The sequence below is a fragment of the Sciurus carolinensis genome, chromosome 13 (assembly GCF_902686445.1).
Source record: "Sciurus carolinensis chromosome 13, mSciCar1.2, whole genome shotgun sequence".
NCBI classification, from domain to species: Eukaryota; Metazoa; Chordata; class Mammalia; order Rodentia; family Sciuridae; genus Sciurus; species Sciurus carolinensis.
This window is the reverse complement of record NC_062225.1, coordinates 59,326,875-59,351,978: the sequence shown is the minus strand read 5'-3', so window position 1 is coordinate 59,351,978 and position 25,104 is coordinate 59,326,875. Positions and strand designations below refer to the sequence as shown.

Genomic DNA, 25,104 nt, shown 5'->3' with positions numbered 1-25,104 from the left:
ACTCCTGTCCCCTATTCCCTTCTCCTCCATTGGCTGCCTGTCAAATGAGAAGCACCAGCTGCAAAAGATCCCAGAGTCAAATACCTTTGGTCCTTGTAGGGCCTCTGGAGGATATGGGTGCCACGGGACTGCAGATGACAGACACCTGCGCCAACGAGGGCGCCAGGGGTTGTTGGGCTTTATCAAATAATTAGCAGGAGGAAGCAGCCTGGGAACTTGCCTTGACGGAGTTAGAAGATAGGTGTCTTTCTCCCCATCCTGTGTCCCAAACACCAATGAGCTGGCCTAGGAGAAGGTGGGGACAAGTATGCACAAATCACTTCAGATCCTTTCCCATCTCAGAACGCTGGGCCACGGGGCCAGCCTCTCCTGGGGGAGGGAAGAAAGGGACGAGAAGAAGCTAACACACTGAACGGAGTCTCTCTCTCTCTCTCTCTCTCTCTCTCTCTCTCTCTCTCTCTCTCTCTCTCTCTCTTTTTGGCATACTGGGGATTGAACCCAGGCGTGCTCTACCACTGAGCCACATTCCCAGCCCTTTTTATTTTTTATTTTGAGACAGGATCTTGCCAAGTTGCTTAGAGCCTCGCTAAGTTGCTGAGGCTGACTTTGAACTTGCCATCCTGCTGCCTCAGCCTTCTGAGCTGCTGGGACTACAGGTGCCCATCAAACACCCAGCCAGAGCTAAGTCTTAATGACCAGAATCAAACTGTCCTAGAAACTCAAGGAAATTGAAAACTATGAGTTGAACCAAGTTATAGTTAAGAAGCCTTTAAATAATGAGAAAAGTAGTATAGCTTTCTTTAGCATAGATAGGGGACCTAGAGGGAATGGCACCATTTCCTGTTTATTCCTTACTCAGCTGAGACTCCTTAATCTACCAGTTACACTTGAAGACCCAGAACACGATCGCATTGACATCGTCAGCCCCAGACCGGGTCACAGAACCATGAAGGTGAGACCGCAAGGAAGAATCAAGAACGGCTAAGGCTGGAACTGGAAAGAATAAAAAGAAGCTTTCCCAAAGAGACTTGCTTGTGGGAAAGTGAGTTCTGGGAACGGAAATACCATGAGACCGTTAAGAGCGCAATTGCCCGTATTCTAGAAAAGGGTCAAAGAGGTGTTGCAAGTGGTCACAGCAGGCCACGTGCTAGTCAGAGTTATAAAGGGACAGAAATCGAGAGTGGGCGCAGCAAGTAGAGGGTTACAAAGAGGAGAAAGTAACAGAAAGAAAGGCCAAATGCTGCGAGCAGGTAGCAGGCCTCTGCTTAGCCTCAGTGCCCGAGGCTCTTGGTTGTCACAGGCATCTTACAGACCAGATGCCTAGAAAGCTGTGACTCAGGGGCACAGTCTCCTAGGGGTCTGGCTACCGAAGGACAGAAACCAATGTGTTATCAGGGCTTCACTTCTTTCCTTGCATTTCCTAATCATAAAAGGGGATAACAGACACACCGCCTTCTCAGTCCTGTCCCCTCTCTCTTTAGCCTCTGGCCGTCCCAGGGCTTGATTCTTAACCCTCTCCCCCTAACTCACCTCAAAGCTACCTCCAGTGCTAACCTAAGGCCTCTCTGATCTTCCTCCCCTTCCTCTTTTGCTTTCAATTCTGCATTTCAAAGTTGCAAAGAGCCATCTTGCCAGTCTGGGCCCTCATGGTGGGAGTGGGGGATGGGAAGGCAGGGTGAGCTAGGGTTGGGGGTGGGGGGCAAAGTGAAGGAGTGGGCCAGCCAGAGTTCCTCTAATAGAAAGAGAGCGGAGAGTCTGCGTAGTCATGGCTTAACGACTTTTATTCCATCAAACAATGAGTATGCAAGTTCTTTGCAGCTCAATGACTTTGATAAGGACACCAGAGTTGGTTATTTAGCCGCTGGGAACTCTAGGTTCTTGTATTTGACTGAGTGTGCTGATTCCTGCCTCGTGGGAACCTGGAGGGTTGACTGTGTGGCCTGTGAGATGTGCAGTGTCTGCTTGAGCCCAGTGGCCATGAGGACACCCAGGAGTTTGGGAGGGTAGCGGCCACAGCCCAGGGGCCATGACTCTTTGCAGCCTCAGGACTGGAGGCTTCCGGTCTGCTTCCAAATCCAGCTCCTCTGGGGTCAGAGTCCTCTGGGATTCTACTCTGGGCTCTCTCTGGGTCCCTGCTCCTTCCTCAAGACCCTGCCCAGCTGTGTGTGTGGTGACTGTGGCACAGTCTACTCCTTCTGTCCCCAGGTGTTGGGAGGGCACTGCTTCGTCTCTCCCCTTTAGTATGATGCGATATTCCTTGGCTGCATTCCTATTGTGCCCCAGCCCTGCCCTGGCAGCTGCTGGCATTATTTTTTAGAAATGCCAATCTTGGGGACTCACTGGGAAATGTTCCTTCCTGGCAAGGCCTCCCTGCTCAGGCCAGTAACCCTAATCTCCAGGCAGATGCCCCTCCTGGGCCCAGTCCCTCCACATGTGCCCATTTCCTTTTGCTGCTGTACCTCTACCACGTCTCCTGGGGACTCTCAGATGTCTGGGACCCACTCCTGACCACCAGGGCCCTTTCCTCCTGCCCTAGACAGGCACCCAGAAATTAGAAATCCTCCCTTCCCTGCCTCGGCCCTGCGACTGGCATTTGGAATCAAAGGCAAAAATGGAAAGAAGGTGGGGGAAAGAAACAAGGAAGGAGGGAGGAAGGTGGGGAGCCACCCTTCCATCCCAGGACCGTGTGGAGGCCCTGAGTTCTATCTGTAAAGGGCACGCACCGTGCCTGGCATGGAGTGTGTGCTCTCCAACGTGTGTCAGGGTGGCTGTGGGTCTGATGCATTGGTGTGTTCACTTAGGAGAGTCCCAGTCACGCTGGGCTTGGGTTTCCCTGGCTGACTGTAGGGCAGGACTCGTGTCAACAGCTGGTTGGGGGAGTGAGGACTGGGAGGCCATTTAACCCGCTTAGCAAATCTACTGCTTAGAAACACAAACAAATAACGAGTGTGCTAATTACTAATGATAACAAGGTTTACTGCTTTCAACACGTATCAGCCTACAGGTCTGCATCTCCCCACAGCCTGTGAGACAGGACTGTGCTCTTCCTGCCTGAATCTGAGGAGGAGGTAAGCGAGGGCCAGCCAGGTTAGGACACTCGTCCTCGTTCACACAGCTATGCCCAGGTTCAAACTCAGGGTCGGGTCACCTCCTGCCAGATCAGGTGGCCTTTGCACACCATCTTGTCCACTCACTCCAGGGGTATCCTGGGCCAGTGAGGAAGCAGTTGGTAGTCTGCACTGTCCCTCTGGTGATGGAAGAGGTGACTACTCTCTCAGCACCCCTGGGAGGGGCCACTCTCACGTCTCAGAAGGTTCCTCTCCTCAGGCCTGGACAGGTCCCGAGGCCCTGGAAGTCATCTGCTGGTGACTTGGGAACAGAGACAGGAGGAGCAAAGGTCTCAGAAGTAAGATGGCCCTGTGATTCCAAGTCCAAGCACTTACAGGGGTGAGGGCCCTTCAGTGCCAAGGTGCCATTCCTTCAGCCGGGGGAGGGGGAGGGAAGTGGCATAATAATCCCAATTTCTATACTTGCTGTGAGTCAGTGCTCCACAGTGTTCTTTCATCTCTGTGGCCACCCAGGAAGAGGCTGTGCAGGGTGGGGGAAGCAGCATGAGGGAGGCCGAAGCTGGAAAGGGAGTAACTTCTACAGTGTTTCCCAGTCAGAAACTCCTTGCAGGTTTTTGGAGTGCTTTATACATGTGACCCAGGATGACTGCCAGCCCATTTTACAGTTGAAGAAACTGAGGCCTGGAGGAGAAAGGAATGCTAGTGAGTTCCCAGCTTGCTCAGGCACCCTTATACCTATTACACAACTCCAGGATGGTAGAGACAGGATTAACACCCTGACTAAAAAGTCCTCTCAAATTCTGCCCCACCCTGAGGACGGGACTCGCAGGCCAGCGTTCCTTCCTTGGTTCATAGCCCCTTTGTTCTGCTCAGAGCCTTCAGAGGACACCACATTAGGTGGCTGGGCTTTTGCCTTCCTACAGCAGTCCCATTTCTGGGCTAGGCTGTTTGGAAGGAGAGGTTGATGAGAAGCCAGTGTCCTGAGAGCCATCTCAGGGAAGGTGAAGGCCCCAGGCCTCCCACTGCCTCTGGAAGAGTCTGCACAGTCCTGCTTCCCACCTTGAAGCCCAGCCTATTGGCAGAGCTGCTGGTCCAGCGATCCTCCCCACCAGCACCACTGCTTATGCCTGAGCAGGATGGGCTCCTCTGGACCAGGGCATCATCCCCGCAGGCCAAGGAGCTGCATCCTGTCACAGGTGATAGCACTCTGATTTTTGTGGCTCTGGGAGGCGGATGGAGAGGCGGGTGTGAAAGGGTTAACTTAATTTTGGCTCTTATTCCTTTTTGGCATCTGCAAGTCAACTTAATAGGATCTCAGCTTTCCTGTTGCCTCACCAATGAAACAGAAACCAGACCACAAGGGGGTCTGGAGATGGTTAACGGGCCATGTCTCTTGGTGGGCAGCAGGGCCTCCTCAGAGACAGCACCAGGAAATGACTGCTGGAAACGGCCACACTGGCTTCCCCTGGCACCAGGGTGAGGGAAGGGCCAGGGAACTGGGGTCTCCTGAAAGTCTGGCTCCAGGCAGAAGGGAAAGAAGGCAGGGTCCGTGGACTGGTCCTGGGATCCTGGCACGCCTGTCTTTACATCTTTGAGTCTCAGCCTGCCGGGGTTCTTGCCTCTCAGGATTCAGTGTAACAAAACTCTAGGCCTGGCACAGAGCAAGCCCAGTTCAATAGTTGCTAACTCTACTGAATTTCTGTTTTTTCTTTCTCCTTCTCCCCTACTCCTCTGGCCTTCTCGGTGTCTCTGGGCCAGCCTGGACTCATTCTGGTCTCAGCTTAGATGTCACCTCCTCCAGGAAGCCCTCTGCAACTGGACTAGTGATGCTCCTCAGGGCCCAGTTATAGGCCCGGTGGTGCCCTGAACTTCTCTTTTCACACGTGTCTCTACTCTGCCCCTTGCTCCCCTGCCCTCAGCCCCTCATACTTCTCTGGTCTCTCCTTCCCACCCATCGGGTGGGGGTTGAGTGGGGCTCCTTCACCTTGGCCTTGGCAGAGGGTCCTGCCCCATTTGCAACCTTGGAAGGGAAGGGGAGAATGGGTGTGGGGCAGGGGCAGGTCAGCAGGTCACCAGGTGCCCTCTGGGAGCCCTGAGCAGGGGGATTTAGGCAATCCCCAGGTCGGGACTCTCCTGCCAGGACCACTTTTCTCTCTGCGGTGGTTTTCATTATTTTCATTCCCAGACTATTTTGGAAGCTGGCTGCCATGGGAACTGAGTCTCTGGAAAGCCCCGGCCTCTTTTTTCCTCCTGCCCCCACCCCCTTCCATCTCCATTCCCTCTTAATTGGTTTTTAGTTCCCTGGCTTTCAGGCCAGTCTGTTTATTTTGATTGCAACTCAACAGAACAAACCTTTAATGAACCAGCTTGTGGAGGGAGCCATTAGCAGCCGCCTGCCTCAGGGAGCGGGGGAGGCGCCTGCCTGGGCTGCAGCCCCGGGTGGAGGTTTGGGTGGAGGTTTGGGCCAGGCCTCGGTGGCAGCCAGCTTTTGGGCCCAGTCTTCCTTCAGGTACAGTCTAGAGAGCTTGGCCTCCCTAAGCTGTCTGCAGCTTCAGCTGAGATGACCTCACAGCCTTTGAAAAGACCAGGGTGCCTTCACAGAGCTCCCCCAGTCTCCCAGGACCTGAGAGGGGTGCACTTGGGTCTATCCCACTGTACCGACTGGAGGGGTGAGGCTCAGAGGAACCGAGAGACCCGAGTCTCAGCCAGCAAACTGTCCCTTGATAAGCCCAGACCAGGGCCCATGTCCTTCCCCTTGAGGAAGGCACTGATGGTTTCCCAGGAGTGTCACTTGTCCTTGGGCCAAAGCCACAGTGATGCTCCAGGCTGGGCTCTACCCGGCCCTGACTTGCTGGAGCGGATTCCTCCTTGTTTTGGGCCTTCTCTAAAATAGAGCCATCTGGGCCCTCCACTATTTATAGGGCTTCTTCACGGACTGAGTGAAATCACATGTGTCCCATAGCCTTGCAAACAGGAAACAGCGTACAAATGGGTGTTGTTACGAGTGCAGAGCTCAGAACAATCCACACAGCTTCCTTACCTTCAGCCAGCCCTGGCTCCAGGGTGACCTCAATGGACGTGGCGGGTTTGCCCTTCCATACTGACCTCGTTCTGCCGGAGCCATTAACCTCAGAAGCGAAGGCACTGGAGCAGGAAGCTGCCTTAGGGCTCAAGCCAGTGGCTATGGAGTTTCTGCTACCAGGGCTCAGAGGACCAAGGGTTGGGCCGGCCCCCGCATCTCTGCCTTTGGTCCGAGGGGGCTCCCCTTTCATCCGCTCCCTAGCATGGGGCAGGGGGTGTTTCTTCAGAGAGGAAACCTCTATCTCTGACCCAATCCCTGGGTGCTCACCTGCCATCACCCCACACTGATCTCCCCTTCCTTTTGGTGACTGGATTAAGAATAGGCACTTCTGGCCAGCTGAGGTCAAAGAAATTTGCATGGGGTCTTGTGGGGAGGTTTCTTGTTCTTAATAGGAACGAAAGACAAAAGATGGGTTTTCTTCCTTGTCTATCATTGCACCTGGTGTGATGGTGGCCGTCCTGTGGCCCTGAAGGAAGTCAGATTGAGGACAAAGCCACCCCTGGAGGTCTGCAGAGTGTCTGATGACATGGGAAAGTGGCAGACCACACCATTTCTGGAGTGGTCCTGTCTTTGAACCTCTTGTCGCCCCACATGATAAATTTCTATATTATTTAAACTAGTTTAAAGTATTATGCTAACTTTGTTTCTCATCATTTTTTTTTGTTGTTGTTGTTGTTTTTCTTTGTTCTTTGGTTTTGGCTGTGATGTGTCAGCCTGCTTTTGTTCTTATAGGCTCACCAGGTTGTAGGCTCAAGGAAAGAAGAAACAGGCATTCAGAGTTGCCATGTCTATCAATTAGGAGTTACTTTGGCTACTGTACCTAAACAAAGTGATTGCTTTTCTCCCCTCACAGGAAGCCTGGAGATGGGGGATCCAGTTGAGTGCAGCTGTTGAAGGGGGTCATTAAGAATCAAGGTTCTTGCTTCTTCCCTGTTCTGCCATTTTTGATTTAATTTTCTTCTCATGGTCACAAATGGCTGTGTCACTTCCAAACAGCACATCTGAGCTCCAGGCTGGATGAAGGACATAGAGGAAGAAGTTTGTGCCATCTGAATCTGTGTTTTTATTAAGAAAACAATGCCTCTCCAGAATCCTTACCATAAAATTCTTTATGTCTCTTATTGGCCAGAAATGGGTTACATGGACATCCTTAGCTAGATTTAGGGGCATTTTGCTACCTCAGACAAACTTGGGATTTTGTTAAAAAGGAGAGGGGGTGGAAATGGATACCAGAGGGAAAGGGCGATCTTCCACAGTAGGCCTGGCCAGCCTGACTCAGCAGGGCAACTCATCCAGGAAAGAGCCCAGAGGACGTCACCTAGCTCTGAATGCTGAGACCAGGGGGCCTCTATTTGCTGCCTTCGGGGTCTTCTCTCAATCAACACCCGCTTCCCCCCCCAGATGCAAAGCCGTCTCCCCACAGCACCTGCTCTGTCACATGTCAAATTGCTCCCTTGTCAGAAATCTCCCTTTATTCATAGGACATGGTCAAAATGCCCTGGCCAGATATTTAAGGTCCTTCCAGGACAGGCTGCAGACCATCTCTCTGGCCTGATTTGTCCTCTGTGCCCACCCTCAGCTTGTGTTCTGTCCCATTTGGGCTGTGCCCTTGACTTGTTCTCATGTGGCACCTGCCATCCTCTCTACCTGGTGGAATCCACCAACTTTAGGGGCCCCTCATCCCCAAAGCTGACTCTCCTGCTCTGGACCTTCCCTGTGGACCACTTGTGCTACTTAATTTGAGCATTCGTTGTGTCTCAACCACCCCAGAATTCAAACACACACCGGTGGGTTTATATGCTGGTGTCTTGCACATGGATGTTCTATAAGTATTCACTTCTTCATTCCAAACCCCCCATCTCTGGCAACCTCAAGCCAGTGCCCTTGGAAGGTTGATGGATTTCAAAAAACTCATTTGGGAATATTCTTGCAATGATTTAAAAAGTCCAATGTCAATATTGAACTGCTGTGGCCATTGGGAGTCAGTACTACCATGATGGGCATTCTGACTTGTCCACCATTATGTCCCCAGCACACAGTGAGGTACCTGGGACTCTTAGGCACTAACAAAACAAAGCAAAGCAAAACAAACAAACAAAAACCACTTGTTGCAAATGTCGTAAGGAAGCACTCCTGAACAGCTCCAGTTGGACCCAACGTGCCTGATTCCTTATTCTCAGGGGCTAAGTGGGGAGATCCTCTCTCAGGCTAGTTACAGAGTTGAGAAGCCAAATCCCTCAAGTCCTTTTAGAGAGACCAGCCAGAGTATCTCTTGCCTTCCAGTTGTCCGAGTTTGCAGTTCTGGGCTTGGCACAACGATGTCACCAAGAACACTAGTGCCCTCCATGTTCTTGCCCCAGGGGTAGATAGGAGGCTGCCATGCTTTGGACTTCACTTTCCAGGATGGATGCTGAGCCACCCGGGCAGGTGAAGGGGTGGGAAGGAATGGCATTGGGGTAAGCAGCAAACAGCCTGTACCTTCATTTTGTTTGAAGATAAGGGACAGGGGCTTGGAGAGATTAAGTGACTTGCCAATGTCCCACAGTAGGTAAGGAGCAGAGCTGGGGTCTGTCTGTCTCTAAGACCACCATCTTCATGATGCAAGACAGATGTCTGTCACAGTACATGTGCATGTATTTGGGGGGGGTGTGGCTGGATGAGAGAATTCAGACTCTAGGGACCTCCATCCTAGGGTCTGATGATGGTGGTACTGCAGACATAGCTCCTCTGGATTTGTAACTCCTTCCCCTTGAAAATGGACTTTATTAGGTAGGGATGGGATGGGATTGAAAGGACAGACTATGTGCCTTAATATTTAAAGGTTTTAATTTTCAGAATAGGCACAAATGATAAGAGCAGAGCTCAATTAGCTTTCCTACAGGGGACACACCTGTGTCTAGAACCCCGTTAGAGAAACAGTACATGATCAGAACCCCAGCGGCCCCCTTCTTGACCTCTATAGTCCTTACATTCCCCTTGCCAGGGTTAACCATTATCTTCAACAGAACAATTTGGGCTGTTTTGGTACTTTGTATAAATGGACCCATATTCTATGTACTCTTGTGTGTGAATTCTTTGTTCAAAATTATAGGTGAGAACTATCCATGTCATCGTGTTAGTTATGGTTCCTTTGATGTCATTGCTGCAGCTTATTCTACTTTATGAACATACTGCAACTTATCCATTTTACGTTGAGGGTATTTTGAAAAAGTAGTTTTTAGCTACGATGAATGGTGCAGCTATAAGCATTCTGAACACGTACACAGTTCTGTTGGATGTATATTGGGAGCAGATTACCTGGGCAACGGGAAGGTGTCTATTTAGTTTGAGTGGATAGGGGTAAGTGGTTTCCAGAGGAATAGTATTAATTTCCACTCTTACCAAGTTGCTCCATCTCCTCTCACCAACACTTGGTATTACCAGTGTTTTTAACTCTTCTGTTGAGTGGGTGTGTAAGGGTATCTCATTATGGCTTGGTTTTCATTTGTGAAAGAGCTGTCTTTGGTTCTAGCACTTGTTAGTTGCCACATTGGAGGCAAATACCTTGATTTCCACCTCTGTCAATGGAAAGAGTGATGCCAACTCAACAGGATTCTTGAGAGATTTAAATGATATGAGGTGTGAACCTTATTGTGGTGTAGAAGCACCCAGAATGGATCATCTGCAGCATGAGGCCCAGTAAGTGATAGCTGCTATGATTTTTTTTTTTTTTTTGGTATTAGAGATTGAACCCAGGACCTTGCACATGATGCTAGGAAAGTACTCTACCTCTGAAGTATATGCTCAGACTATATTTTTCAACAATTTATTTTATTTTATTTTTTGTGGTACTGGGGATCGAACCCAGGGTCTCATGCTTGCAAGGCAAGTACTCTACCAACTGAGCTATCTCCCCAGCCCTTTTAACAATTTTATTTTGAGACAAGGTCTCAATAAGTTCCTAAGGCTGGTCTTGAGTCTGCAATTCTTCTGTCTTAGCTTCCCAAATAGCTGGGATGATAGGGATGCTCCACCGTACCTGGCAAGACTTCCTTTTTATGCTTAGAAACTTATCTCTCATACATCCACCCTTGCCTTAAGAAATTGCTAGTCTAAGCTGAGCACAGTAGTGCATTTCTGTAATTCTAGCGACTTGGAAGACTGAGGCAGAAGGATCCCAAGTTCAAGAACAGCCTTAACAACTTAGTGATTTAGTGAGACCCTGTCTCAAAATAAAAATAAAAAGAACTAGGGATATAACTCAGTGGTAAAGTGCCTCTGGATTCAATCTCTAGGACTATAAGTAAAATAAAATAAATAAAATAAAATAACCAGTGTAAGTACTTGCCCTTCTTCTCATATCCTGATCTAAGGATCCTCTGAACCCAACACACAGAATGAAATAAAAAGTACTCATTTCTCCTAAAGATATACTATATAAACATTGTGGTGGTTGGGTGTATGGCTCAGTGGTAGAGCACTTGCCTGGCATGCACAGATTCTGGGTCTATCCCTAACACCACACACACACACACACACACACACACACACACACAAATCTGAGTTTAGTTTTTTCCTTCACTATAGTAAGTTAGTAAAATGATTTTTCTATCCAGCACAGCAGCTCTCCGTCAAGCAAGGGCTTTCCACAGTTTAGATGTGATTCATCTCCCCTCACCTTGTCTTCTGTTTTATCATGAACCATGTTTGTACTTGGGGGAGGAATGGTCAGAGAAATGTCAATGAATGAGTACCAAGAAGTTCATGGTCAAAACCAATTCACAAAACTGACAGAATTAAGGCCTCTCTAGAAGATGAACTTTATCCTGGAGAAAATGTAACAAGCTTGATTTTTCCTCCATCCTGACTTTGTGTCCCTGAGAGTTGATTTGGGACACAAAAATATTCAAACACCATTTTGCTGAAAACTGCAGTTGGAGAAAACTACCTTCTGGTTGGAAGCCCAAGACACAAGGGCAGAAACAAAACATTTGGTTGACTTATCAACTCGAGCGGGGTCATTTTAGTCCAAGTCCACCCTCTTCCAGGACAGCTGCCCAGTCTATAGAATTCTCATAGTGACCCAAATTCTTGTGTCTATCTCACAAATAGCACAACTCAACCTAGAATAGAATAGTCTGGAATGACAGTGGCCCACTTTGGGGAGCTTTTAACATGACCAAAATTGTTCATGCAGGGCGTGGTGGCACACGTCCGTAATCACAGTGGCTCTGAAGGCTGAGGCAGGAGGATTGCAAGTTCAAAGTCAGCCTCAGCAAAAGCCAGGTGCTAAGCAACTCAGTGAGAGCCTGTCTCTAAATAAAATACAAAATAGGGCTGGGGATGTGACTCAGTGGGTGAGTGCCCCTGAGTTCTATCCCCAGTACCAAAAAAAAAAAAAGTTCCTCTTGGAGGTACCTTAGACCATGGGGCAGCAAACTTTTTCTATGAAAGGGTAGATAGTCAGGTATTTCAGGCTGTGAAGCCCACATGGTCTCTGTTGCTGACTACCAAATTCCGCTGTTAATGGTGTAAAAGTGGCAACAGACAACAGAGAAGCCAGCAGGCTTGGCTGTGGTCCAACACACCTTATTTACAAAAGAAGGCCACGAGTCAGAATTGGCCTGTGGGCTGTGGTTTACAGAACCCTGCTTGGGGACATACTTCCCCTGCCAACAACATCATCTTGGCAAAACAGTCAAGGTGGGGCGGAAATAGGAACCAAGACCTGGAGGCCTATTTGAAAACCTCCGAATGAATTTCATACAATTGTCCTCTATGATGGCACATGATGTGTTCTCTGGGTTTTGTTTGCATGTTTGTTTTTGGATTTGATGAAGACTTTCTTTGTTAAAGACCATCAAAAAATAAATAAATAAAAATAAATAAAAACGATTCAACATTGTGTTTCCTGCAAGTGAAGTTCCAGTCTATTAGTCTACTGATAGGTGTCCTTATTTTGCTGAGATGGTCACTGATGAGTTCTGCAAGACATCGGTAATTTACTCAAAATGTCCTCGGTCCACACCACCTCCCAGTCTTCTGGCAACAGAGAAAGAACAAATGGAACTTACATTTCCCTGCTCTGAAGTCCCGCCCTTGGCCTTAGTAGCAGTAAGATCAACTCCTTTGAGAATTCATCACCTCTGTCATTACGAGTTGGTAACAGGCCCACCCAAGTATTGAGGTATATCATCTCTGATCCCAGACTCTGCTCTGCTAGAAGCAAGTACAGTCAAATACTGCAAGGGATTCATGCAATATGCCAATGTCATTATTGGCATCCCTCAGTCCATCCCTGAACAACCTCAAATCTCCAGTGATTTTTTTGGGGGGCAGGGGTTACTGGGATTAAACCCAGGGATGCTTTACCACTGAGCTACACTTCCTGTCCTTTCTATTTTTTACTTTGAGACAGAGTCTCACTGAATTGGTGAGGCTGACCTCCAACTTGCAGTCCTCCTGTCTCAGTCTCCTGAGTCACCGTGATTATAGGAGTGTGCCATCACGCTTGGTTCCGATGTTTTACTTTTAAAAATAAAAGATTGTTCTGGCTGAACATTGAAACATTAATGTTACCCCTGGTTTGGAACATTTGGATTTTTAAAACTTGGAGTAAAAAAATATATATATCACATAAATTGCTCAAAAGCATTATCACTGTACATAGAATTCACATTCTCCTAACTGTTCAGTTCAAAAGAAGTGGTATTACAGAGCCCAGAACAGAGTTCTCGGGGTGCAGAGCGAGACCCTGTCAAGAAGCCTCAGACTTCTTTCCCTGGCAGACAAGCAGTGAGTTCCTAGAATGAAGGGCTCAGTCACTCAGACACAGGGACCCCTCTGCTACTTCTTCTGTGTGGAATTAGGTTTGGTCCTCCCAGACTTGCTGACCCCCAAGTGACCCTTCTAAATCCAGATAATCCTCTGAGGGTCAATCCACACACCCATCACCATCAGCTCCATCAGAGCCTGAAAATCTCCAGGGCTGGGATGAAGGGAAGCTGGGGCCCTCTCCTAGCTGGTGGGAATGGTTGATTGGGTCGTGTGAGGGTCTGGCGTCCAAGCCTAGAAGTCAAGAGGGTCTCTTTGCTTTTCCATTTGTGATTGTTGAAGAAAGAAGAAATTTACTTAGAATCAGTCTGGACCCAACTTTGCTTTGTTATTTGGGTCTGTTCTGCTTTGCAAAGACTCTCCAAGGGGAAGTTTAAACATGGTGCAAGGGTGACCCAAAGGTAATGGAAACATACAAGGGAGGATAAACCCCAGAGACACCCTAGCTGGTTCCCAGACTGCAGCCCTGACTGGAGGGAACAACAGAGACAAACTTAATCCCTGTCCTCAGAGAGACCTGCCTACTGGGCTTTAGCGAAAGCCGCTGTGCTTTTTTCTTTGTTCCTGGAGAATTTTGACAAAATAGCCCTGAGCCCCTCAAGACAGGGGAGCAGAAGTCTACCCACCCCAGCTGGATCAGGCGCCTTGGCCAGTCTGATGAGTTCTGTGTCTGGAGGGACTTAGCGGGGCTGGCAATGGGGAGCCCAGTATGTCTACTGAGTCAGAAAGACAGAACCTTTGACAGAAAGAATTTTGTCATCCAATCCTGATTCCTTCACATGAACACTGAGGAACACTGAGGAACAGAGTGGGTGGGGGTAAGGCCCGCCCATGTCACGTGGAACCTACAATATTTCAAATGCACAACTCCTGACTCCCAGTCTAACCCTCTTCCCAGAGGGTAGCCTGATGGGGGTGGAGAGTTTAGAGTATATACCTTTCATTCATTCACTTTCATTCATTCATGTGTTTATTGAATAGCGGCTCTGGGCCTAGTTCTGGGTAAGATCTGCAGGAGACTCAGGGGAACTCACACATGACTTAAATTCCACATGACAGGAATTAGATCTAAATTTGCAAGCACAGACACAAATTTACGTGTGTGTGCACAAAAGCAAACACATTCACACACATGCAAACTAGCACCCAGGAACACTTAGTTTGTAACAGAGGGCTGCACAGTGTCCCTTCCATAATGAACCATAAATAAAAGTGTCAGAGGTGGTTGAAGTGTGAGGAAGAGGAGTGCGCTGGGTGGGGATTTCTCTGTGGTCCTCAGACAGCTTCTTACCCTGAACTTCAGCGACAATCTGGTCAGAGGCCTGTCTGCCACACCCCCCAGCTCCAGGCTGGCACCATTCTAGTGATTTGGGGATTAAGTTCAATTGGTCTGAATTGAAATGAGACTTTTGGAGTAAGACATTGAGACAATGGGGACTGGGAGAGAGAACTGAGGGCCCCTTCCTGATGTGTCTCCTCAGAGTCAGACCCTGCCTAGAGCCTGAGGCCTTCCTCTCTCCCTGGGGTCCAGGCCCTCCAGAGCTTCTAGAGGGAGGGGCCTGGAAGGCTCTGAAGAAGTCCATCATGGGACATCTCCAGACAGCTGTGAGGTGTCCCATGATGGGCTTCCCTGGAGGGGAGCAGTGGAGGTTACAGGAAGGCACTTCCAGTCACCTGCAGAATCATGGCTGGTTCTCCAAGGTTTCCCTGTCAGGAGTAGAAGGAACATGGCTCCTGCTTCCAAGCACAGGGTCTATCCCAGAGCCACCAAAAGAGGTGCAAAGTCTCTTCTGGTTGAAAACATAAGGAAAAGGTATCTGAAAGTGAAAGAACAAATCAGAGGTAAATAACAAAATGAGCGTAGGCTTGTGTGAATAGCTGCTGAAGAACTTTTCTACCAGAACAAACTCGTCCACCAGACTGGTCATGGAGGTACCACTGGGGACGCCGTCATCTCTAAATTTCAGGGTTCATTTTGAGGATTCACCTTTTGAGCCTTAGTACCTTCTTCACTTTGTCCTCAAGATGAACCTCTACTCTGCCCTCGTGAGCTGACATCTTAGTGGGGTGCGGGGAACAGACACTAAAGTAAGGATAGAACCTGCACTTGTAGGAAGTTTAGGGAAGGGATGGATGCAGTCAGAACTGTAACAGGAAGTGAGATAAAGAAGAACCCTGAGCTATGGGCAGGAGGAGGACAGATGGGGAGGGGAAGGGGGATCAGCATTCTTGCTCACAGGAAAAGCATCAAGGAAACAACACCAGCCATCATTTATTGAGTACAAATTCTGCATCATGAGGTTTCCAAGCAGTTTATGTAGATGACGTCATTTCATTTCCATGATAAATTTTTGTGATAAGGTGGTACTATTATCCCCAAAAACAGACGAGGGAACTGAGGCATGAACAGAAGAAGAAACTTTCCCAACTTTCCAGCAGGACTGGAATCCAAACCCAAGAGTCCAGAGTCTTCTTCCCTGCTGTGCTAGCGAGCATCTAGTTGCTCATGCAGGGAGCATCCTTTGAGTAAGAATGATGTGCAGTTCACTAAGAACCTGGGGAGAGGGGTTGCTGTGGAAGTACAAGTTGGTAGGATATTTCAGAAGAATGTGGTGGCAACTTGTGTGTAAAGAGACTTAAAGGTGTGCACCCTCTTTGACACAGTATTTTCACCTTTAGAAATCTATCCAAAGGAAATAACCAGAAACGTGCTTAAGGTGTGTAATGGGAGATGACCTAAATGGCCCTCAGTAGGGGTTGGTTGGTTTAGTAAATCACATCATATTTCTACAAGAGTATTATGCAGCCTTTAAAAGTAAAAGTCATGCCAGGTGTGGTGGTGCATGCCTGCAATCCCAGTGGCTTGGGAGGCTGAGGCAGGAGATGCAAGTTCAAAACCAGCCTCAGCAACTTAGTGAGGCCCTAAGCAACTTAGCAAAATGCTGTCTCAAAATAAAAAATAAAAAGGGCTGGGGATGTGGTTCATGGTTAAGCATCCCTGGTACAAAAAAAAAAAAAGAAAGAAAAAATAAAAGTAAAAATTGTGGTTGCTCCTCTTGATTTGTGTCCCAAAGGTGCATTATAGAAGCTTGGGAGAGGTCTGTGAAGAGAAAGGGAGGGTACCCCCCACCCCCGCAGTGCTAGGACAGCAGGAGGCTGCTGCTAGGACTTCTGGGTAGTTCTGGAAGAGGCAGGGAGGCCAGGCAGAGGTGGGGCCTGCAGAGGGGAGAGGAGGCTCAGCTCCAAATAATCCTGACCCGGGGGAGGAGTGGGGTGTGTCGAGCAAGCGGACAGCCAGGGCCCTGGCACCGGCTCCAGGCTCTGAGTTTAAAGAGCTTTAAAAGCTTATTAAAAAGGTTCCTTAGACATCAAATGGCTCTTAAAAATCAATATTTTGATGATTTAAGTGCAAGGGAATCAGAAACATATGGATCAAATTGCCCTCAAATTATACACACTTTAAAAAAATGTGTTGGTCTTTAGCAAAGCTCCAAATATTTGAAAAACAGAGACATTATCCTCGTCTCCAGACAGAGCTCTGCTAGGTCACCTTGAGGAGTCCCCAGAGCAGGCAGGGCTCAGCTCCTCCAGCAGGGGCCTTCTATGGAGGCAGGGCTGCCAGGGGCCACTGCATGTGCGTGTGTGTGTGAGAATCTGGATGCAGATTCTCCTCTGGGTCTGCTGGACCTGTCCTGAGCCCAGGGGACAGCCAGCCTTGTCCCCTCACATCCTGGCCAGATGTCTGTGTGTGTCCAGGCCTGGACTACCCCTGGTCTGAGGGGTGATTTCCTTGGTTCCTCCTTCCTGGGCCTGTCCTCTCTCCCCAACAGTGGACACACAGCTGCCCTGCCCTGAAGGCCAAGAAGGACACAGGCCTCACCTGCCCAGAGGTAACCAAATCTCTCTCTGCTGTTGGCTTGTCCTACAAATGAGATCTAAGGCACGAAGATGAGTGCATATCAAACAAGATCAAAGACGCCATGGCTCTGCTCTCCCCATAGAATGCTTAGGCTTTGAGAGCAGACTGTGGAAACCAGAGATCTCACCAAGTCCTCATTGCGCCAATGGCCCAAAGCAGGAAGACCAAAGGCCCACCAGCAAAGCCGGGGAGGGTTGTTGCCACACATCACTTTAGTTTATGTCCATCCAAACCAACATGCTTTTACTGCACCAGCATCTTCTGCCCTGGCACAAGGTCCTGCCTGGTGGTGGGACCCGGCTGTCAGGCTTTGGGGACCGAGGGGTGGAGCTGCTTCATTGTCCCAGTGATCCTCGGACTAAGGGCTGCCTGTGCTCTCTTCCACCCCTGGATGGAGGCATTTGGGTGGCCAGTGGGGAATTCTGACATTTGGGCCCTGCTATCCACATCTTTGGAGAGGAGACACCTCCAGGCCACACCTGGAGGCCTGGGTAAGGACAGAGCAGTTTTGGAAGGAATAAGATGGGGTCAGCTGGTTCTCCCTCCCAGCCCCTTCAGTTTTTCTTCTTTAGGCCGTTCAGGCCCTGCCTCCCGGCAGCCCCAAGTGGCTAAGGTTGAATCCTGGGTCGGGTACATGTAGGGAGGGGTGAAAGATAAGAGCTCGGAAGAGAGGGTATGACTTGCAGGCCCTTGGGGGTGTCTGTGTGCACCTACCTAGACCTGATTGTGGATAAGAGCTGCACTTCCCCTGGGACCCCCTGAGTTTCTTCTAAACCAAAGAACATTCTGAGTCCTGGATCTGTGATGCTTCAGGACAAGGAACTATTCCAAGCCCCAAGAAAGGCTTGGGGAGCACTAGTCTTTCTCCCCAGGCCTCATGGGCTCAGCTACTGGCCCATTAGGCAGCTCTGTGCTGTGTGGCTACCCCACCCCTCCACCCCACCAGCAGTAGCTGCCTGTTAATTACTGCAATGACTTCCACCTCAATGGGCAGTCGCCCTGGTCAGCATCAGGGCTTGGGTCCCTCCCACATCCCATATACATGTGGGCTGTCCCGTCTGAGGAGGGAGGCGAAGGGAAGGTGCATCAGAAACAGAAAAGAGGAAGAGATGGACAGGGGGAGGGCAAGGGTCTCAAAGGGGATGGGGCCATCTGCTGGCACTTAAGGTTGGCTGGCACAGTCCTACGTGACAGAAAAGACCACTAGTAGCTGGCCACCGGCAATGTGGCTGACATTAGGAGAGCCAAGGGAGCTGGCCACGTCTGAGGGTTCTGTGGATTCTTCACAGCCCCGTCCTCTGGACCTTCTTCAAGGAATTCTAGGGATGGCCTGGGCTGGAGAGGGGAGACAGTGAAAAGGGGGTGCACTGGGGCCTGGGTGGGAAAGGAGGTAGGAAGCAAGTGAGGGTCCAGGACTATTTCCCGACTCCTGGTGAGTGCTGCAGAAAAGTGGCTGAAAGTTGGCAACAGACACCTGAGGACCTCAGCCACCTTGGCTGGACCTGTTGGTGTGTGGCCTGCAAAATGCAAAGAGGAAAATCGCTGCAACATCAAAGGAATGAAGGAAGTAGGAAATGATGCCCAGCTGAGGTTCCTATTTCTGGACACGTGTTTTCCCTGTCACCTCAGTATGTAGCTTCACAGTGGAAAGAAACAAGACCGCAGCCCAGCTCCTTGGGTCAGACCAGGCAGACCCTGGGGAAGAGCACCCTATAACACGTGACCACTGCGTTAGCGTGTGCTGGGGTCTCCCCCCAGTGCAAAGCGTTATCACTAAGCAGCCCTCGCTCCTAGGCCTCCCAGTGGACCACCGAGCTGAGGACAAGGCTGGGCTGGAGAGGCCTGGGATGTGCCCCTCCCCATTTACCTCCGCACCTTTGCTTCCCACATCACTCGTTCTACCCTATCACCTCCAAGGTTTGACTCAGTTCAAGTTCCTTCTTCTGCCAGTCCTTCCTGAGTGCTCTCTGACTCCTGGGCATGGAAGGGGAAGCAGCAAGCGGATCCTGAAGCATGCTAAGATTTGATTTGGAGGGGGCACTCCCCACCCTTCTCTGCTCAGTCTCCCTGCCTCATCTTCTCCCCCAGCACACTGATGACTGATTTCAGGATACTCCAGAATCCAGCTCCTTCCTCTCCAGATCCACATTTCTGATAGCCAAATATACTCAAGGCCAAGGCCGATATATCATCCTCTCTGCCAGGATTCCTGCACCCCATCCTCTACTCAGCTGAGTACACCAGAATTTGGGGATCCACCCTTGACAACGGCCTTGCCCTTGTCCCTTCATGTCACTAAATCACAAGCCTCCCCCACTGCCTCTCAAACGCCTTTCACCTCTGTCCCCCTTACCTCCATCCCTGCCGCTCCAAGTCTAAGCCATCAGCTCTGGGGGTGGCCATGGCCTCCTAACTTGTCCAGTCTTACTTCCTGCTGGCTTTCTCTGGGTGTTTCCAGAAGACTGAGTTTTCTCAAATGAGAATTTATTAATGGCCTCTCTCTCTTAAAGAACTCCATTGTCCACTCTATGAAGCTCTGATTTCTTGGGCCAGCAGATCTTGCCTTCTGTGACCTGACCCCATTCCTCCTCCTGCCCCTTCTTTGTCCTCTCCCTTGCCAGAACCTTCAGGTCCAGGCTCAGTGAACTTGTGCATTCCTGGGCCTCTGAGGAGGGCAGGTGCCCTGTCTAAGAACCCAGCTCGGTGCCTGGGAAGTGTCCATGGAACAACGGTGCAAATGGATGGTGTAAATAGCACTCATCGACCAGCCCCCGGCCCTCTTTTGGGGTCCCTTCCTGCACAATCCTTTGCAACAATCTGTCAGGTATCTGGTCCTTGCAGAATCAATACATGGCCCAGAGTGGATTCTGATTTTTGTTTTTGCATTTTTTAAAGTGGGCCATTCCACTCCAGCCTAGGCTGGGATGGAGAAGAACTGAGCACCCTCCTCACCTCTGTCATGGAGGGAGTTGGATGAAGAAGAGCAGCCACAGATCTGAGTGTGGGCCCAGACCTTAGGAGCCTGGACTCTAGACCTGGCTCCACCACGCCCAACAGGGCCTTTTAGTTCTTTATTCATTCCACAAATATTTATTCAGTGCCTACTGTGTGTTGCACTTTCCCAGGGGCTAGGATACATAGTGGACAAGAAACCAGCACTTACCTTCAAGAGTTCACAATCTGGTGGGGAAGACAGGTACTACATTTACATATACGAAACCAACACATACCGGGAAGGGAAAGAACAGGGAGGCTTTGAGGGGAGACTGCTTCAGACAGGTGGTCACAAAGGGGTCCTGGAAGGGGTTGTATCTAAGCTGAGACCTGAAAGATGGGAATGGACCAGCCGTTCTGAGCTGAGGAGAGAGAGAGCTCCAGAGAGGAGGTGGCCTATAGAATGGTTTGATCAAGGCCTTTAATCTCTCTTTGGGCCTCAGTTTCCTCATTTGTTTAGGAACCATGATGCTTCCCTGTCTACTCACAGGGCTTTGGTAAGGGTCAGTGGCACCCTAGCTAATGAGAAGAACATGTCTGGTCAGACTCAGAGGTTACTTAATTCTGTTTGGGGGTTTATAGCAAGATGGTTGCCCCCCTCCCATTTTTCCACAATGAGGCACCAACATCTTCATCCTCATTAAAATGTAAATCACTCTGGCAGGGTCTTCCTTTAAGCCTTATCAGTCAGCTACGCTTTAGTAAGAATACAACAGAGTGGAGGCCAGCCTTTCATGGAGGACAAGTACGCTGGGACCTGAGATAGACGGTGGGTGGAAACCCATACCCAGGAGAAAGGTCTTCCCATCAGTGAGCCCTCAAGGGTAAGTCCTAGGCCTGGCCCAGGGCCTAGAACAGAGCAGAATGCCATACAGCTTTGGTGAGAGAATGAAAAAATCTCTCCATTGGCCTCACATGAAGAAGGGAGGCAGACGTTCAGGAGGTTCAAGTTCTCCAGGCCCAGACTCCCTTCCCTGTTCTCTGTTTTCCTTAATTCTTTTTTCCATCCCCGCCTCACTTTGCTTATAGGCTTTCTGAGGTATTAATGTTCTCACTTTCCCAGTGGACATTTGGCCGGGTCAGTGGGATTGTGTGTGCGTGTGTGCAGGCACGCGGGGCTATGAGGGGGCTGGAGACAAAGGCCCCAGAGTGAGATTCAGGGCACAGCTGAACTGCCCTGAACTCTCTTTTTTGTTTTCAAGGAAATGCATAATCCAAGAACCACCCACGGCCCTGGCGGCCCAGCTAAGCAGGGCTGGAATGCGCTGCCTTTCCCGTTAGTAATTGTTTTTTCTAGTTGGCCTGTAACCCTTCCTCTGCCATTCCCCTGCTGCTGGGGCCAGGCCCTTCACTGGACCTCTGCAGAGACTCAGGGACGGACTTCTAGGCTCTCCTCCCAAGGCGTCCCTGACTAGAGTGTGACCAGTGGCATTCTGGCCTTGACCTGACCTGCTGTTTCTTTCCCTACTCTTAGAGGGGCTGGGAGTGGCTAAGGATGGAGAACCCCAAAAGGCAGCATGATCCTGAGGGGCCTGCAGGTCTTTGTGGCAGGATCTCTGGGTCTGATGGCGGTCGTGTCTGTGACTGTGAATGGATGTCACTATGAGCTGGTGGAGGAATGTGAGTTTTTGGGGGTGGCTGTGACCCGAGACACTGAAGGCCTGTTGTTGGACTCAGTTTGTGTGTGTGTGTGTGTGTGTGTGTGTGTGTGTGTGTGTGTGTGCGAGAGAGAGAGAGAGAAAGAGAGAGAGAGAGAGTGTAAATATCTGTGTGACTCAGTTTAGCTATACTTGCCAAAGTGTGTGCAAGTGGGTGGGGTGCGTGTGTCCTTGGGGAGGGCATCTCCTGGGCTGGTTCAGTGCTTCTCTTTCCCACCCACCCTGCTGAGTGCCTGCCTGAGCCCTCTGCTTCTCGCTTCTGTCCCTGGCTGCCTCATTCCCACCTGCAGGAGCGTGGCACCTGGTCATGGTCCAGATAGCTGAGCTGGGCCTCTTCCACCTGTAGGGGGCACAGAGGTCACAGGTTTAAGCTCGTCTTCACCCGTCCCAGCCAGGCCTGGTATGCGCCAGGTCGGGAGCTCTTAGGCTGCATTTCCTGAGGTAGCTGCTGCTCCAGGCAGGCTTCTGCTCAGAGAGACAGCCTCTGTGAGTGAGAAGGGGCACCCGAGGCCACTTGCTGTACTCTCAATGCCACCCTTTCTCCAACACTGGCCACAGCTGCCTCATCCTCTGGTAGCCATGACCTTTGACCTCTAACCCCAGTATAACAGGTATAGGTGTTGGAGACCCCCATCTCTCCCAGACCTCTGCCTCCTCCACAGGGAGATCTCAGGGTCATGGAGGGGCTGGGAAGTCAGGAGGGAGAGCAAGCCCAACTTGAGCCCACAAAGCCCAACATCCAGTTGCAAGTCTTGGGGCTCAGGCCAGCCTGTACCCTGAGCAGCTGGCAGGGCAGACAGCACCAGGGCCCATTTCAGTATGGCCACTGAACATTTGGTGAGAATCAAAGGCCTTTTCCAGCCAGGACAGGAATGCTGCTGAGTGGGATTTGGGACCAGGCCTAGCAGGGCGAACACTGCCCTAATTGAGGCCCTTCTAGATTTTAATTATGAGCAATATTTTCCCAAGCTTCCTAAATTGACCGTGGAGACCCGCTGGTGTTAGTGCCTGTGCCAGGGACAGGGGTAAAAAAAGGTTGTTAAAGCATTTTCGACAGGTTTATTTTAGAGAGCATTTTTGAGCCTGTAGTTTTTTCTTTTGGAGGGCTACATGTGAAACAGAGACGGACACCCGCAGGCATGATCAGACTCACAGATGGAACCGCACACAGACACCTGTAAATAAAGGCACACATGGAGACAGACGGTTCTGGATGTGGCTGCCGATGCCGTAAACACTGGAAATCCCGCCCAAGCACCTGGAGTACTTTAGAAAGGAAAACACTGGTGGTGGCTCCACCTTCTTCCAACCTTGACCTCCTATCCCTCGAGGCTGATGGATTGGGCCTGCTTCCCAGCCCCTGTGCCCTTCCCAAGGCCTGTTTACAAGGCCCAGGACAGTCAGCAGACCCCCAGCTGGGTGTTCCTGCCCTTGTCCCAGTCTCTAGGGGGCCCGACTGTCTGGAAAGGAAGGCCAGGTCCTTTTCTGTGGGAAAGAGGATTCAGCGCTCAGCACCCCAGCCGAATTCTTGGGGCACCTTCCAAGAGAAACATCCATAGTGTCCTGGGGAGCAGCCAGTCCTAGTTAGAGATGCAGAAAACTAAGGTGTTTCTGGAAACCAGGTGCCCTTGGAGGAAGCTTCCCTGAGCACTCAGCTCTGCTCTTGCAGAAGAGTGGGCTGGATTCCAGGGCATCCTAGAGCAGTGAATCCAGATCCCCACTGTTCATCCACTGGATCTTCCTCGCTGGACGCACTTGACACTTGTTGCTGTAACAGGAAATAGTCAATGCTGGGCACTAGCACCCTGGAAACTGGAAGGATCTTTGGATCTGACTGAGCAGGTCCCCCAAAATGGGTATCTTGGAAACCCCAGAGGGGCCCCCTACCCTTTTCTCTTTCCCCACCATTCATGCTCAGGCCTGTGGGTCTGGACACGCAGGCTGACTCTACAATTGCTTCCCAGTGTCCACTGATGAACCCAGGAATGGTGCATCATAGAAATGGGCACGGGTAGGGTCCCGAGAGGAAGGAAGGCCAGAAGCAACCTTGCCTGCTCGGCCATCTTGCCCAGGGTTCTCTTGGGCCTGGACTGTGCTGAGACATGGGGCAGGGAAGGTAGAAGCCAGGAGCAGAGGGAGGCTATTCCCCAGGCCCAGCCCTGCCAGTCAGGTTGTCTTGGTGGCCGTTACAGGCCGTTGCTATCGTTCCTTATCTGGGACTCCTGGCTCTTACACCACGTCCTCAACGGCCCCTGGAGATGGGGGCCATGCCGCACCTTCCCCAAACAGACGGTTATGGTTTCCGTTGTTTGGGGAGGGGGTAGGGGGCTGTCTCCTTAATTAATCATTTTAGGCCACCCTGGGAAACTCATTAAGCTACTTCTCAGGGCTGGGAGCAGGAACGCTGTTCTCAAAGTTGGAACTTTCTGGTTAACCATATCAGGGTCCATGTCTCCTTCCATTCATGCACACATATTTGTGTGAGAAAATGCCCGTGTGTGTGTGTGTGTGTGTGTGTGTGTGAAAGCAAAGACCAGCTTGCCCTCGTATCTATGATTCTGTGTGTGTGTTTGCATTTCCTAGATTCTGCAAGGAACTTCCCCTGATTCTTCTTAATTACCAGCCTAGAAGAAATTCAAGATGCTTAGAGCAAAGGTCAAACTCCACCTGTTTTCCCTGCACTTCATTTTCTGGCAGTTCCCACAATAGTACAGATAAGTAAAAGATTAAGGCAATCTTTTCTAATTAAAGTAATTAAAAAACGGCGATGATTGCACCTTTCATCTGAAAGGGAAAATATTTACTCATCCAACTGCAGGCCCTTAAAAGCATTCAGGTCTATTTTGACAAACGGATTCTCCTCCCCACCCCCAGCCCATTCTCTTCCTTTAGGGACACACACACACAAAGCCTGGTTTATGTAGGAAGAGGCAACTTGAGGGGGCGTGGGGGCCGCGCACCCTGAAAGCCAGGCAGGCGGGTGGGAGTCTGGGAGCTGGGGGCACGTTTGAGAAAATGGACATTTTAGGCCAGTTCCTGCCAGGTGTAGTTGAGAGGTCTCTGGGGTCTTTGGGACTTGGATTTGACTCACCGTGTTTTACTGTCCTCCCTTCTCTCTCCCCTGGGGCAGCCACCTAAAGCAAAAGTTCCGCTCTTTTTAGGCTTCTTCCCTCTGACCTGGCTAGGGTGGAGAGCTCAAAAATACCGGTTGGAGCCCTGAATACTGCCTGTCCATCTGTCCATCTTCTCACCCATTAGCCCAGCAGACATGTTTTGTGCTGTTGTTTTACATGGCCTGAGCACCTGGAATACACATACTTGATCAGTACTGTAGGGGGTGCCATCATGTGTGTGTGTGTGTGTGTGTGTGTGTGTGTGTGTGTGTGTGTGTGTGTCACCCGCAGGAAGCACAAGGTCCAGAAGGTAAGCTGAGCCCAGGCTGCTCTGTTTCTTTGAGTTTCTAAGGCAAGCATTAGGTCCCAGTTGCCTGGTGTGTGGGGTTTGTACAGATTACTACTTTTCCCTAAAAAGGAAGCTCCTCTGGTGACACGTGGCAGTGCCTGCTGCAGG

The 25,104-nt window shown here is 50.3% G+C and overlaps 1 pseudogene; it reads right to left on the bottom strand.

Moving 5' to 3' along the window:
- LOC124962893 (transcription factor Dp-2-like) overlaps positions 1–25,104 on the bottom strand; it is an 84,188-nt pseudogene that overhangs the window by 35,696 nt on the left and 23,388 nt on the right.